At 46.9% G+C, this 12,636-nt stretch overlaps 1 protein-coding gene across 7 annotated transcripts in view; it reads right to left on the bottom strand.

Moving 5' to 3' along the window:
- The window catches only part of Scn8a (sodium voltage-gated channel alpha subunit 8), a 182,910-nt gene that overhangs the window by 169,353 nt on the left and 921 nt on the right, over nucleotides 1-12,636 (bottom strand). For 4 of the 7 annotated variants that reach the window (XM_031356127.1, XM_031356141.1, XM_031356104.1 and 1 more), the window contains exon 1: nucleotides 12,422-12,549. The exons of the other annotated variants lie outside the window; for them this stretch is intronic. The gene's annotated coding sequence lies outside the window, so the exon portion shown is untranslated. Of the gene's footprint in view, nucleotides 1-12,421; nucleotides 12,550-12,636 lie in introns of those variants that run through there. 7 annotated transcript variants of the gene reach the window in all.

Here is a 12,636-nt window from a genome sequence, read left to right as displayed (position 1 = left end):
AAAAAAAGGGAGGACATTATACTTAATCAAAAATTTTAAATTTGTCTTACAAATGAGAAGGAAAAGAAATGCCAGCCCTGTGAGAAAGCCTGTCCAAATGATTAATCTGAGGAAATACATATCGAGAATATATACTTAAACATACACACACACACACACACACACACACACACACACACACAAGGGAGACTCCCAACAGGAAATCCAGTATATTCTAATGGGCAAAATATCAGAACAGATATTTCACCACAAGTGTTCCGACAGCAAACAAGCATGTAAAAAGACAGTATCATTAGCCACTAGAGGACCACAAACCGAAACCACAGTGGGATCCACTGACTCCTCACTTACTCAGATAGGAAAATAAACCAACCAAGCCTGATGCTCCCTTGGATCCTGAAGACGATGCACAATGGTGTGGATGCACTGGAAATTAGTTTACCCTTCATGTCTCAGTGGCTTAAGGTACTTGCTGTGCAAGCACGGGTTCAGATCTGAGCATCCACATAAAAAGCAGACCCAGCAGCAGGCACCTGTAATCCCAGCACTCACAGTAAAGACAAGAGGGCTCGCTGACCTGAGTCCAGTCAGTAAGTGAGCTCCAAGGTCAGTGAGAACCTGCCTCAGAAACATGAGGTGGGGAGTGGTGGAGGACACTTGATGTTCACCTCTGGCCTACACACATGCACAAGCTGTTGTGTGCACACACATCCACACACTACACAGCCCAAAAGATGCGCATACACTTATACTTGCCAAAGTCCCACTCTTTTTGTTTGTTTTTTGTTTGTTCCTTTTTTCAAGACAGGGTCTCTCTGTCCTGGAACTCACTTCATAGACAAGGCTGGCCTCGAACTCCTATAGATCTGTGTGCCTCTTCCCCCTCCCCCACAACTCCTGGGACTAAAGGTGTTCACCACCACCTGGCTCAGCAGTCCCACTCTTAGGAACAACCTCTGGGAAATATGAATTTAGGCTTACACAAAGACCTGTATAGCAGCCATTATTAACAATAGCCAGGAACATCCCACGTTCTGAATGTCCCTCCACAGATGAATAAGTAAATTGTTAAACACAGTGTTAGACACAATTTAACAAACAATTCAATTCTATACAGTAAGATACCACTCCCAAAGAACCAATCGGTACAACATAAATCACCAAGATATCACACTCAACAGGAGGTCAGGCTCAAGGGTTAGATGCTACAGTATGGTTCTATTTATTTATATGCCATTCGGGGGAGGTAGATTCATTGGATCGGGGAGCCAGCCAGGGCTTGCCAAGAGTCACTACAAAAGAACGAGAGGGACTTTTGAGGGGCAGTAGAATTCTTCTTCGTCCTGACAACAGTTATATTTATATGAATCTATTTGTTTATTAACTCAGAAACACTTTTTTTCAATTTTGCAGTTTACAAGTTTAAATATAATAAAAAGAGAACCAAAGCTATTTGGAATAAAGTGAAAAATATATATTCACTATCTCTAAGCTAGATACAGAAGTTTTCCAAATACCCGTCACACTGGCTCTCATTCCTGGGGACAGAACCCTAACAGGACAGGAATGAGTTCCATGTTCTCAGGCACATTGTTGGCCTGTACACAGAACCAGAGTGCAGGGTTCTAATCTCTAAATTTTGGTCATAAAAACATATCCTTTATGTGGTTGCTCAAAATTTGGACTACCATCCATGTCTTGGATTCCACAGCTCAATCACTGGTTTTTCATAATTATACATCCCAAAGTCTACCACCACAAAGAAGAGCTCCTACTATGTTCTGTGATTAAGTACAAAAAGACTAGGGAAAGCCCTGCGAGTCCACACTTCTCCACAGGGCAGCACTACAGGAGCTGCTGGCTTGGAGTCCTGCTGAACTGGACACACACTTACCCGCTTCCCCAGGAGCTTTACTTTGTTTCCTTTTGTTCGTGAGATTGTTTTTGCAACAGATTATAACCAAGAGATAGATGGACTGGCTGCTCTTATAGAGCCTCTCAGAGTTCTCCAGGCAAGACTCTGGGATTTTCCAACCTACACACCAGACACCAGGAGGCAGCCTGCCAACCAACTGAAGATATACTGCACACACAAACTACAGGCTACTAGGACAAAGATAACCTGTGACTTACCAAGAGGTACAAGGCACACCTCAGGAGTCAGGCTAAGCACGCCCTGATGAAGCGGGTACAGGGAGCACTCTGTATACGCGAGAGTGAACCTTCAATAGTCATTCAGCACACCGTAACAGAAAAGACTCTTCTTTGCCCTGTAAAGCTTTGAGGACTTTCTGATGCCAAGGTCTACCTTAAGATGCCCCCCAAATGTTTTAATCCATCTTCTTTGGGCACTTAAAGGGGGAAGTTTCCTGGTGAAGTACTTGAAAGCTCCGAGAGCTCTGCTTACACCATTATAAGCCACAGTGGGTTTTACACTACCTCTTCTCCCTCTTTTAGGGACAGAAAAGGAGAAGCATGACAAATAAAAGGTTTAAAAGACACCTACAGCTCTCTAATCCTCCTTGCACTCGGACATACAGATCAACACAGTAGACTGCCCTCCTTCCTACAGAAGCCAAGTAGACCCACCTCACACAGACGAGCTCTAGAACATTTCACAGGGCGCTGCTGTTTAAACGCCTTAGCCTGTGCATCCTACCTAGGAGGAAGGGGTGAGCACACACAACACAGCGATGCTCCACTCCTTGTGGAATTGCTGTGAGGATGCTGTGCATCCCTACACAGAGTGCAAAATCCGTTTGCATCATGTTCTCGATCTCCTGACTCTACAGTAAGCGGTGAGGGCCACAGTCTGAGCACAAACTGGTAGGTGTAAAGGAATTTACAGGGGCTCAAGTTATTCAAACAACTCTGGTCGCTTAAAAAAAAAAAAGAAAAAGAAATTTTAATAAATGAAATTATTTTTTATTGAAGGAAATTTCTGATGTGCTTTTTTTCTAAATATATTTCTAAATATAAGTCTATTGATTCTGCTATTCCAAAAACTCTCTTTTCTTCTTCTTTGAAGATCTTTGCTAACTAGAAGAAAGATGAACAAGGCCAAGTTTCTGGGTGTACCTGTGCTGTAAATTAGACTCGAGTCCTTTGCTGGGCCAATGACTGCAGTCATGCACTTCAGATCCACAGAGTGCTCACACAAGCCAGCTCTCATTCCTGACAGCTACAGCTCAAGACTCAGTGCTTGAACTGAAAGTAACAGCATGAATAAGACCTCCCCCTGCTCCCTCCCTCTGTTCTTACCTCCTAAAACCTTTTAGTGGGTACCCTTAGAGTCTCAGTTCATGGAAACAATACCAAGGAAAAGAAGAGATACATTGTTTCAGCAACGAGAACGCCTTCTATCAGACACAGCCTAAGAAAAGGTGTATGCCTCTTACTCCTTATCCTCCTTATGGATGGTTAGTTGAGACTATCAAGGGAGGTGGGGGGAAGGTAAAAATTATTGGGACAGAAGAGGGGCAGAAAAATGATTTAAACCAGGGGACCAGGATTTCTGCCGCAAGAGTATGCCTTGTATATAAGACTGGGAAGTGGAAACCTCAACAACACAGTTATCTAGACAAACCTGAACAATGACACCAGTTGACATGCCTGTGTGAATGGGGGACCCTCACAAAGTCCACTTAGATGAAGAGCCCCAGGCAGTTCATGACTGCTGGGAGAATAGCCATCAATGACAAGCCCGACTGGTTATCCACTACCAGGCAGCCAGCCCCCAAACACACCTATGGGCAACACTAATGGATTCAGCATGCAACAACAGTAACTGAAGAAGGGAGGGTGTGTAAACAGAGAGCCGCTGAGATAGCTCAGTGACAAAGGCACTTGCCACTAAGTCTAATGACTAGATCCAACATGGTGGAAGGAGAGAACCCTCCTTCTCATGTGCTCTTGGACAGCCACAAGGGCACTCCCATGCATACATATGTTCAGTCATTGAATAAAGTATAACTTAACATTTTTAGTTAAAGCAATGATTTACAAATGGAGCCAGACTCCAACATAAAAGCAGAGTCCTTTATCAGGGAGAGTGTAAGAATTAAACGAGGTAGCCGGGTGGTGCTGCGCACACCTTTAATCTCAGCACTTGGGAGGCAAAGGCAGGCGGATTTCTGAGTTCAAGGCCAGCCTGGTCTACAGAGTGAGTTCCAGGACAGCCAGGGCTATACAGAGAAACCTTGTCTCGGGGCGGGGGAGGGGGGGAGAATTAAACAAGGTCAAAAGACAGACGTTCCCAAAAGCTAATGGAGAGAAATTCACATATTCATATTCAAAATTCTGTTTGCTTTCTTTCCAGTCCATCCTGACGAGTCAAGCTTTCACCCACACACAATGAGCCCAAATCAAACCCCCAGCTACTTGCCTGTGCACGCCCTGCTCCACGCCAGCCTGTTAAACATAGCTCCGTGATTTTCCTAACCCATGATGTCAAGGCCTTGATTGTGCGCCAGTTAGTGCTCCTCTCAACCGTCTGTGCTTCCCACCAACATGAGCACAGCTGAAAGCCTTTAATGGTACCTAACTCACTGCTATTTTTACAGGCCTATCTGCAACTGGGAAACTGTACCCAGCCCACCTAGACTGGGTACTACTCCCCCAGAACACTCTACGTTCTTACCATCTCACAACATGAAGCCAAGCTCAGAGCAGACATCTTCCAACAACCTGCTTCTGATTAAACTAGTCTGAAGATTTTCTGAAAAGTTAGCTTTACAGCCAGGCATGGTGGCCCTCGTGATGCTGTGGCAGTATAGCCATGAGTTTGAGGTGAGCTTGGAAGACGTGTGTAGGCCAGTGTGCTTCAGCATGAGACTGTATGTATATCAGGGGAAATCAACTTATTAACTAATTGCCAACTCTACCACTCAGATGGCAATTAACCATTGCCAATCATTGAACCATTATGAAAACCTATTCTTTAGGATTTTATATTTGGTACTTATTTGGCCAGGGAAGTTTCTAGAATACAGAGAGATCTTTTATACAGTTCTCTACCTGCTACAGTCCTCTCCTGTAGGTGTACTTAATATCTGTGGACTGCTGTGGTCAGGAGGGACGTTGCTATTCCCCATAGAAAGCATGGGACCACTTAGACCATGACTCCTCTCTACGTGGAGATAGTAAAAAGCAATTCAAGTGATGGGAAAGGATGTTTCACCCAAGCTAACTTGTTACATTAAACAACCCAAAACATGAGTGTAAAATTTTCATCATGAAAGGAAAACACAGAGGAATTATGTATATGACAAATTAGAGGAAGGATTACAATAAGAGATCAAATCACCAAATTATTTAGTCTAAGTGAGCCAGAGAGATGGCTCAGCCAGTGAAAGCGCTGGCTGTTCTTCCAGAGGACCCGGGTTCATTCCCAGTATCCTCATGGCTGCTCACAAGGACCTGTAATTCCAGGAACAGGAATCCAATGCCTCCTCCTGTCTCGTGCAGGCACCAGACAAGCACGTGGTGTAGACAAAACTCCTCTATGTATAAAATAAATATTTTAAAGATAAAGTCTGTCTAAAGAATGATAGGAATAGTTGAGCCGGGCAGGAGGGGCTACGGTGTGTATGTGCCCAAGACCTATTTGCGCCTGGGCTTATGGAATGCATACTGGAAGGCTGAGAGAGAGTAAGAGACAATTCAACCATGTTGTTTTTGAACCCTCTGCCTCTAGCAACCACTTGAGCAAGTAAATTCAAAAGGTGTGTGTGTGTCTTTAAGGCAGAACGGAAGGGACAGCACAAGATTGCTGCTGTGGAGAGGCTCTTAGAGTGCAACTAACAGAGTTAAGCATGTCAGCCCTTTTCTCATAAATTGAGAAAACACACCCCTGTACCCCCCTTCAGTTTTCCCAACACAGCAATTAGGTGAATAAAACAATGTGCGGTAATGTGCAGTAAATTTTGACAAAGAAAACAAGACTGAAAGCAAACAAGTAAGAGTTGACCTTCCCAAGGTTCTGAGCTCTGTCGGAGAGATCGTGAGCCCAGAAATGGACCCCAGGAGTCTTCAGAAGACTGCACAACTGTCTTAAGGTATGCGCTTTCTCACTGCCACACCTCAACTCCCATGTCTGTTGTACCCCCTACAACTTCTCATAACTCCTCATACTCTGAACGTTTCCCGACACTAGCCATACACTGCCAATGTTTAAAGCATGCCTATTATACTCAAAGCATTTTCCCTGTTAACAAGGGATCACATCTCTTTACACCAAATCCTAGGAAATCCAACTGAGAATTCTGTAACAAGTGAAGTTTCTGGGTATTCTGACCTCTGAGAAAGTTCTGCTAGGCTCATTTACAACCTGCCTAATATTCCTTTGCATGTTAATAATAATGCACTAATTTGTTTTCATTTGCAATTGTTTTATTCAGTTTATTGCTAAGTCAAAAAGGCAGTAGTGGATATGGCACCAAAGCTCACGCCGTTATTCTTAATTAATGAGCTGAAATACGGAGCTCACTGCACAACAAACAACCTCACTCACTCAGACACTGCTTAGCAAAACAAGAAAGCTACTTCAGATGGTTTGCAACAGACCCCGAGCTTCTGGAGGCTCGGTATTTAACTGTCTTTAGAACAAGGACAGGAAGGAGTAACACAGGAGAGCGAGTTGCTTTTTCACTGAGGAAGTAGTCTTGATCCCTTTCATTATTAAAAGTTTCTAAATGTTAACCTGACTAACCTGACTGACTTCCCTGGCTCCTCAAGTTCACTCTGGTGGGAATGCTAATAAGCAAGTAAAGTGACTGTTCCTTATGCCTGTACCACCTGGAACTACAAAGCCTTTAACAGCATACAAGCCGCACTTCCAGAGAACAGGGAAGGAGTCAGTTAACAGAGCCTTTGAGGGACTCAGTGTTCTCCATTTCCAGACCTCTGGACAAGTCCCAGTGACACTGGAAGCCTCTCTCTATCTACCACAGGCTATAGAACTGCTGCACACCTCTACACACACACACACACACACACACACACACACACACACACACACACACACCCTACCCCAAACCCTCAGGCTCCCAGTTTTCTGCCAGTTTCCTTCCCTATGGCAGATCTCCAGGCCTGAGGAAAATCTTGACCACTCCCCCTTTCACCTGCGCTTTCCCAGCCTACATCCTTCTGAGAACAACCCCGGGGGGGCCCCCCAGATCTCACCCAGCAGCACCTGTTCCCAGCATGCTCTGTCCTCTAAGTCCTCCAGCTTCAAGCATGAGCAAGGCTGCTCCAGGTGTCAACAGCTAAACTTTCCTAAGTTCCCATTAATGTAGGATGGCAGTAAGAGCATTCACAGTCACCTCATAGGTTATTTATGTGCAAGACAGAGAGAGAAAGACACGCTCACACAGAGCTATGTTCTGATTTTCCATTGGGGCAGAGGGTTAGGACACACCCAGAAGGAAATGCATGCAAGTTCAACCCCTTCCTGACAGATCTCAGGTCCCCCTTTTCCAAACGCTTCTTGAGTGGCGCTTCTGCCTCTCTCAGAATCTTTCACCATGCCCACTCACAAAGATATGTTTAGCCACCTAGGATAATGATAATTTCTTAAAATAAACCAAAACTGTTCGTTTTACTTGGTTATATGAACATCAGAATGTAACACCATTTCATGGGGTGGGGAAAGTCTTTAAAGTGTGAATCAAATAGGCTCCGTGTCAGCCTCAGTTCCACCTCTTAAGTCATCCTCAGCCCTGGACAACTCCACCTTTCGGGTATGCCATTGCCTACGATGGATGTAATACGGAACAACACTCGCCTTGCCTAGCTCTAAAAACCACCAACTAGAAGGATATTTCGAGCTTTTGTAAACACAGTGATGACCACCCAAGGCAGGTGGCCACCTGGGAGTCCTAATATGAGGCCCATTCAGATACAGCCATTCAAAGTTCACACAAAAAGAAAATTAAAACGAGGACAGAAGCCACCCCGAAGTACTGCACTGATAAAAACCCAGCTCATAAGAGAAGAATGGTAGAGCCCCACCTTTGGACCCACTCCATCTTTAGATCTGTAGATAAAACAGTCCAGTTGCCTTCCAGCCTTGAATGCTAAAGCATCACCCTGTGGTAAGGTTGTGTAAGGCTGTGATGCGTTCACTTCAGGGGGAACAGACCCCGCCTCCTATGCAGACTTTCAGGAATTATCAGACTACTGAAGCTTACATACATACAGTACCAGACACACGTGTAAATGCTCACTAAACTGCTGAATCTCTAAAGAAAAGCAGCAGACTTTATATAAATCTCCACAACAGGGCAATGAAGGTACTACTACACCTATGCTTACAGATGAGAGTGACTACAACCCAGAGGAACTAGATAACTTGCCCGAGGTTAAAAAGCAAGTAGCCCAGTCAGGATTAGATCCTAGCTCTGTCTGACTCCAAGGCCTGTCATTACCTCCAACAACGGCAATTGGTTGGGTTACTTTTCCTTAATTCATGACGTGGTATTAGACGGTATGTCCTAGCTGTTATCCTATTTCACAGAAACAACTTCAGCAGCCTTCTCCTTTTTCTTTCCCTACATTTATTTTCCACCCTTTTGCAAACTATTTTTAGGTAATAATCACCGAGCTCAACCTGACAGTCAGACAACATTTCCCCAATCAATATGCCCACAGGGCCGAAGGTGGTTCTACCTCTGGTTCTCTTACAGTCACTGAGCTGTAAGAGAGCAGGCCATTGTTTCTAAGTTGGTGATATTTAGCGAACATGTCCATGTCTGATACTGTGTCTTACATCTGGGAAGCACAGAATGGCACTGTCATTAAGTTACTGACTGGGGGGGATCTTTATCCCTCTAATTAAGGTGCTACATTTTAGCCAGGAGACCTAAACAGGGGGGAGGAAATTTAATGTGAAAGAGTAAATTCTTTCACATTAAAGATAGTTTTCTGAAAATTGTTTAAAGGATTAAGGGGAGAGGCAAATGGAAATATAACAACCTAATGTCTGAGTCCCTGGGTCTACTAGACCCCGAGTCTAAGAACAGGAAAGGTACAACTTGAAAGGATCATTTGAGCAAGTCCTGCAAGTGTGGCTTGGAACTGAAACAGCGCTCTCCCACGTGGCCAGTGCTTCTGCCCAGCAGTGAAAGTCGGGACTCTCCTCCTTACTGTTTCTGCAAACGGTGTGTGTGTTTTTTATAACTGTGGTAACTGGCCACACCCTGGATAAGCTGTGCTTAATACTTTCTCTGCAGAATGGGGGTAAGGCCCTTCCCCATATAACTCACAGGGGTTAAACACTCATTAAGCAAATCAGGTGCTTTCCAGAACTTCTTACATAACCCCAGCCCATGAAAGAGTTTTCTTTCCATTCATAGAACCCTCTCTTACTTTAGGTAACCATGTTTCTTTGCATTCTCTTCAAATAGGTGGAGTGTCTTTCAGTTCTCTACAAAATGTTGTCTCAGCTTTATGAGCATGTGAAAGATTTTTACCCCTTATGCAGTTCCAAAGTATGTCCTTTAATGTTATACACGGTACCTTCTAAGAGAGATTAAAGTACTTCAGCCACCGTGGGTGAGCCACTTTCTGAGGCACTGAGTGCCCTACCAATGAAGGATTCAAAGCAGAGGTGTCCTATAAGGATTCCCAAGGGAGGCAGGAGGCTGAGCAAGTTGAATTTTATGTTCCACCTTCTTAATCTATGATTTTAAAACAATTTTAGACCAGCAAACCATAGTGACATAATGGTTCACAAGCTGGCCTGCTGCGTCCCATTCCCAGCTCACTGTTTAGGTCAACCTAGCAAAAATGCCCTTAATATTCAGCTTAACTTACTTGGTAAGCTATCTAATTACTTCTGACGAAGACCAAATTACCGTAATATTGACAGTTTCTTGCTATTTGAAATGACAAAAAAGGTCCTGAAACCATGTGGTCAGCAGAATGTATGCCTTACATTTATTGAGGCCGAAACAGCATTGCTTCTGAGAGGGACAGCCAAAATGAGAAGTTACGTGGGAGTAAGAAAAATGTGATAACCAGACCTTCAACCTCAAGTATGACCCAGCTGCGCATGCACATGCAGATCAACATCACGGAAAGCCTGCTATTCCTACGCGGCAAAGCAAACCCCAGTCCCTTCCGCCTGTGACTTCAGCCACATAAGCCAGGGAGCTGTCCTTCAGCACCGCAGCAGGTACCGCTCTAGCAAGCATAAAGCCAAGGGAAGGCAAGGCCGACAGGAGCGAGCGTCAGGGTGAACTGATTAGAGTCCTCCTTCAGGCAACCGTATGGCTATTTGTCTTTAAATATACTATATCCCAAGTCACTATCCTTAGTTAATTTAAAAGAAAATGTTCCAGATATTTATAGGAAAGTTGACAAAACCTCAAACGAAAACCGAAGGCATATAAAGTGAGCCTCCCAAACGGACCCCAAGAAACCAGTGAGTGACTAGCTAGCCTGAACCATCACGAATTGCTATACAATACCCACCCCATCCCAGTAAGAGAGACACATTGCATCTATACACATCAGATGTTCTGAGAACACAGAACATGCTTGCAGCCTCTCCGGAGAGCCTCAATTTCTAGGGCAGACAGAACGCTCACAGAACACCAAACCGTCACTACCCCACACACAGCAATCAAATCCTCTTTCAGGGAGAACTGGAGGCCTTATGGGTCATGAGTTCCAGAGGAAAATGCTGCAGTATTCCAAGAGCCAGGTTACAGACAAAATGCTAAAAGCTTTCAGGGTTTTGAGCCTTTGAGCCTCTTGGTTCCTGCCACCCTGCTACCCGGTATTAACGTTGTCCAGCCATTTGCATTACACATCAAAAACATATTTTTGAGGAAAGAACAAGTCTCCCTCCCCCATATCTTCTAATGCACATGGAGAAAAGGGAAGAGAGCCTGTGAGACGTTTAAATAAAAAAAAAAAAAAAAAAAAAAAAAAAACCTACCACACCCGAAATCTCCTTGGAAAGCTAAGACATCCCCCGATCCTAACACACACACACCTCCCCAAAGGATCTCCAGGTTTCAACTCGAGAAAACAGTTATAAAAAGCACTCCCCCCTTTGCCCTAAGGGCCCTTACCCACACTTCCTGCTTCCAATTCCTGCCTTCCCGGATGCCCACCCCACTGTGCAGTAAAAGCCGTTCCCCCCTGTGCAGCAGACCTTGCAGCCTGCTATTTCTCCCTGCCCGAGTTTGGCCAGGTGCAATGCAAAGTTTCTTCTATGCTTCCCTCAACCCCCACCCCCAACAGATGACATTGATTATGAACACTGATGTGAATCTTGGAACCTCCAGTTATAAAATGTATTCCCCCGTGCTTCAAAAACTGCAGTGTAAGTGAGGGAGAGGGCAGAGGGTGGAGTAGTTGGAAGGAATGCACGGCTTGGAGAATTCCTATTTATTAGGCTGAAAAAATGATTCCCATTCCATCCTAACTCGAACCTAGGGGCGCTGAAGGGGTCTGACAGCCCCCACTACTGCCCAGAAAGTTAACTGCCAAGTCTCCACCGGTGGTTGCTGCGGGCAATGGAGGGGATGGAGCGGAGCTCCCCGGAGAAATGCAGAGGTTTTGCGGTCCCCAAGGTACCAAGGGTGAAGCTGAGAGGAAGGGTCCAAGCTATGGATCTGGGCAAACAGTTCTGTATCCCAACGCTAACAAGAAGCCCAGGGCGCTGCTGCCCGTGGTTAAAGATGGGGGAGGGAAGCGAGCGAGGAGAGGAACAAGCTCTGCATAGGGTGGCGTAGGGGTGGGGGTGGGGGAAGGGGGATATTCTGAAAGTGATGTACTCTGATGCAGGAATCCTAACCTGCTTAGGAAGGTCGCGAGGGGCCCCACCACAACCCCTGAGCACCCTGGCGAGAGGGGGACTGATACATCCAAGTAAAGGAGTAAAGGACAGGAGGTGTCCTGACTGCCCCACGAACCCAGGAGTCCCCCGGCTTCTGCAGTTGTTAGCAATGTGGAGCCGGATGAGGGAGGATCCAGTAAGGACTGGGGGAGGGGGCAGAGAAGAGGGGCTGCAGGGCAGCCCGAGAGCCCCGGCCCGGCTGGCACTGGGGGCTGGGTGCCGGCTGCAGCGCGGAGGGGACGCCGGGGCAAGCCCGCGTCCCTGGGCGACCAGGCAACCTGGAGGGCAGGGTGTCAGGGGTGGGAGCTGGTGGTCCCCCATCCTCCTCAGGAACCCCGGCAAACACCGCAGAAGGAAGCAAGACTCCCGAACACCCGTGCAAAGCACGAAGGGCAAGACCCCGCTCCACGGCGGCCACCCGAGCCCCGTGAGCCCCGCGGCCCGCGAGCCGCGCCGCGCGCTCTGCGGCAAAGCCCCGGGCTTGAGAGGGGCGAGCCCGCTCCAGGGTCCCGGGGCGAGAGGGGAGCCCAGGCCGAGGAGCGGCGCCGGGCCGGGGGCTCCGGGGCGACTTACGGCGGCGGCGGCGGCGGGCGAGGCGGCGGCGGCCCTAGCGCGGGGCCCGGGAGGCGCGGCCGGACTGCAGAGGCGCCGAGGCTGCGGCGGGCGGGACTGCGGTGGGCGCCATCTTGGAGCGCTCCCCGCGCCCGCCCCCCGCGCCGCGCGAGTCCTTGCATAATTGATGACTCGCGCCGCGCGCGCCGCCGCGCGCCCCCGCCGCCGGGCCCCCG

The sequence above is a fragment of the Mastomys coucha genome, unplaced genomic scaffold (assembly GCF_008632895.1).
Source record: "Mastomys coucha isolate ucsf_1 unplaced genomic scaffold, UCSF_Mcou_1 pScaffold11, whole genome shotgun sequence".
NCBI lineage: Eukaryota > Metazoa > Chordata > Mammalia > Rodentia > Muridae > Mastomys > Mastomys coucha.
The sequence above is the reverse complement of the archived record's forward strand: the minus strand, read 5'-3'. Positions and strand labels throughout refer to the sequence as shown.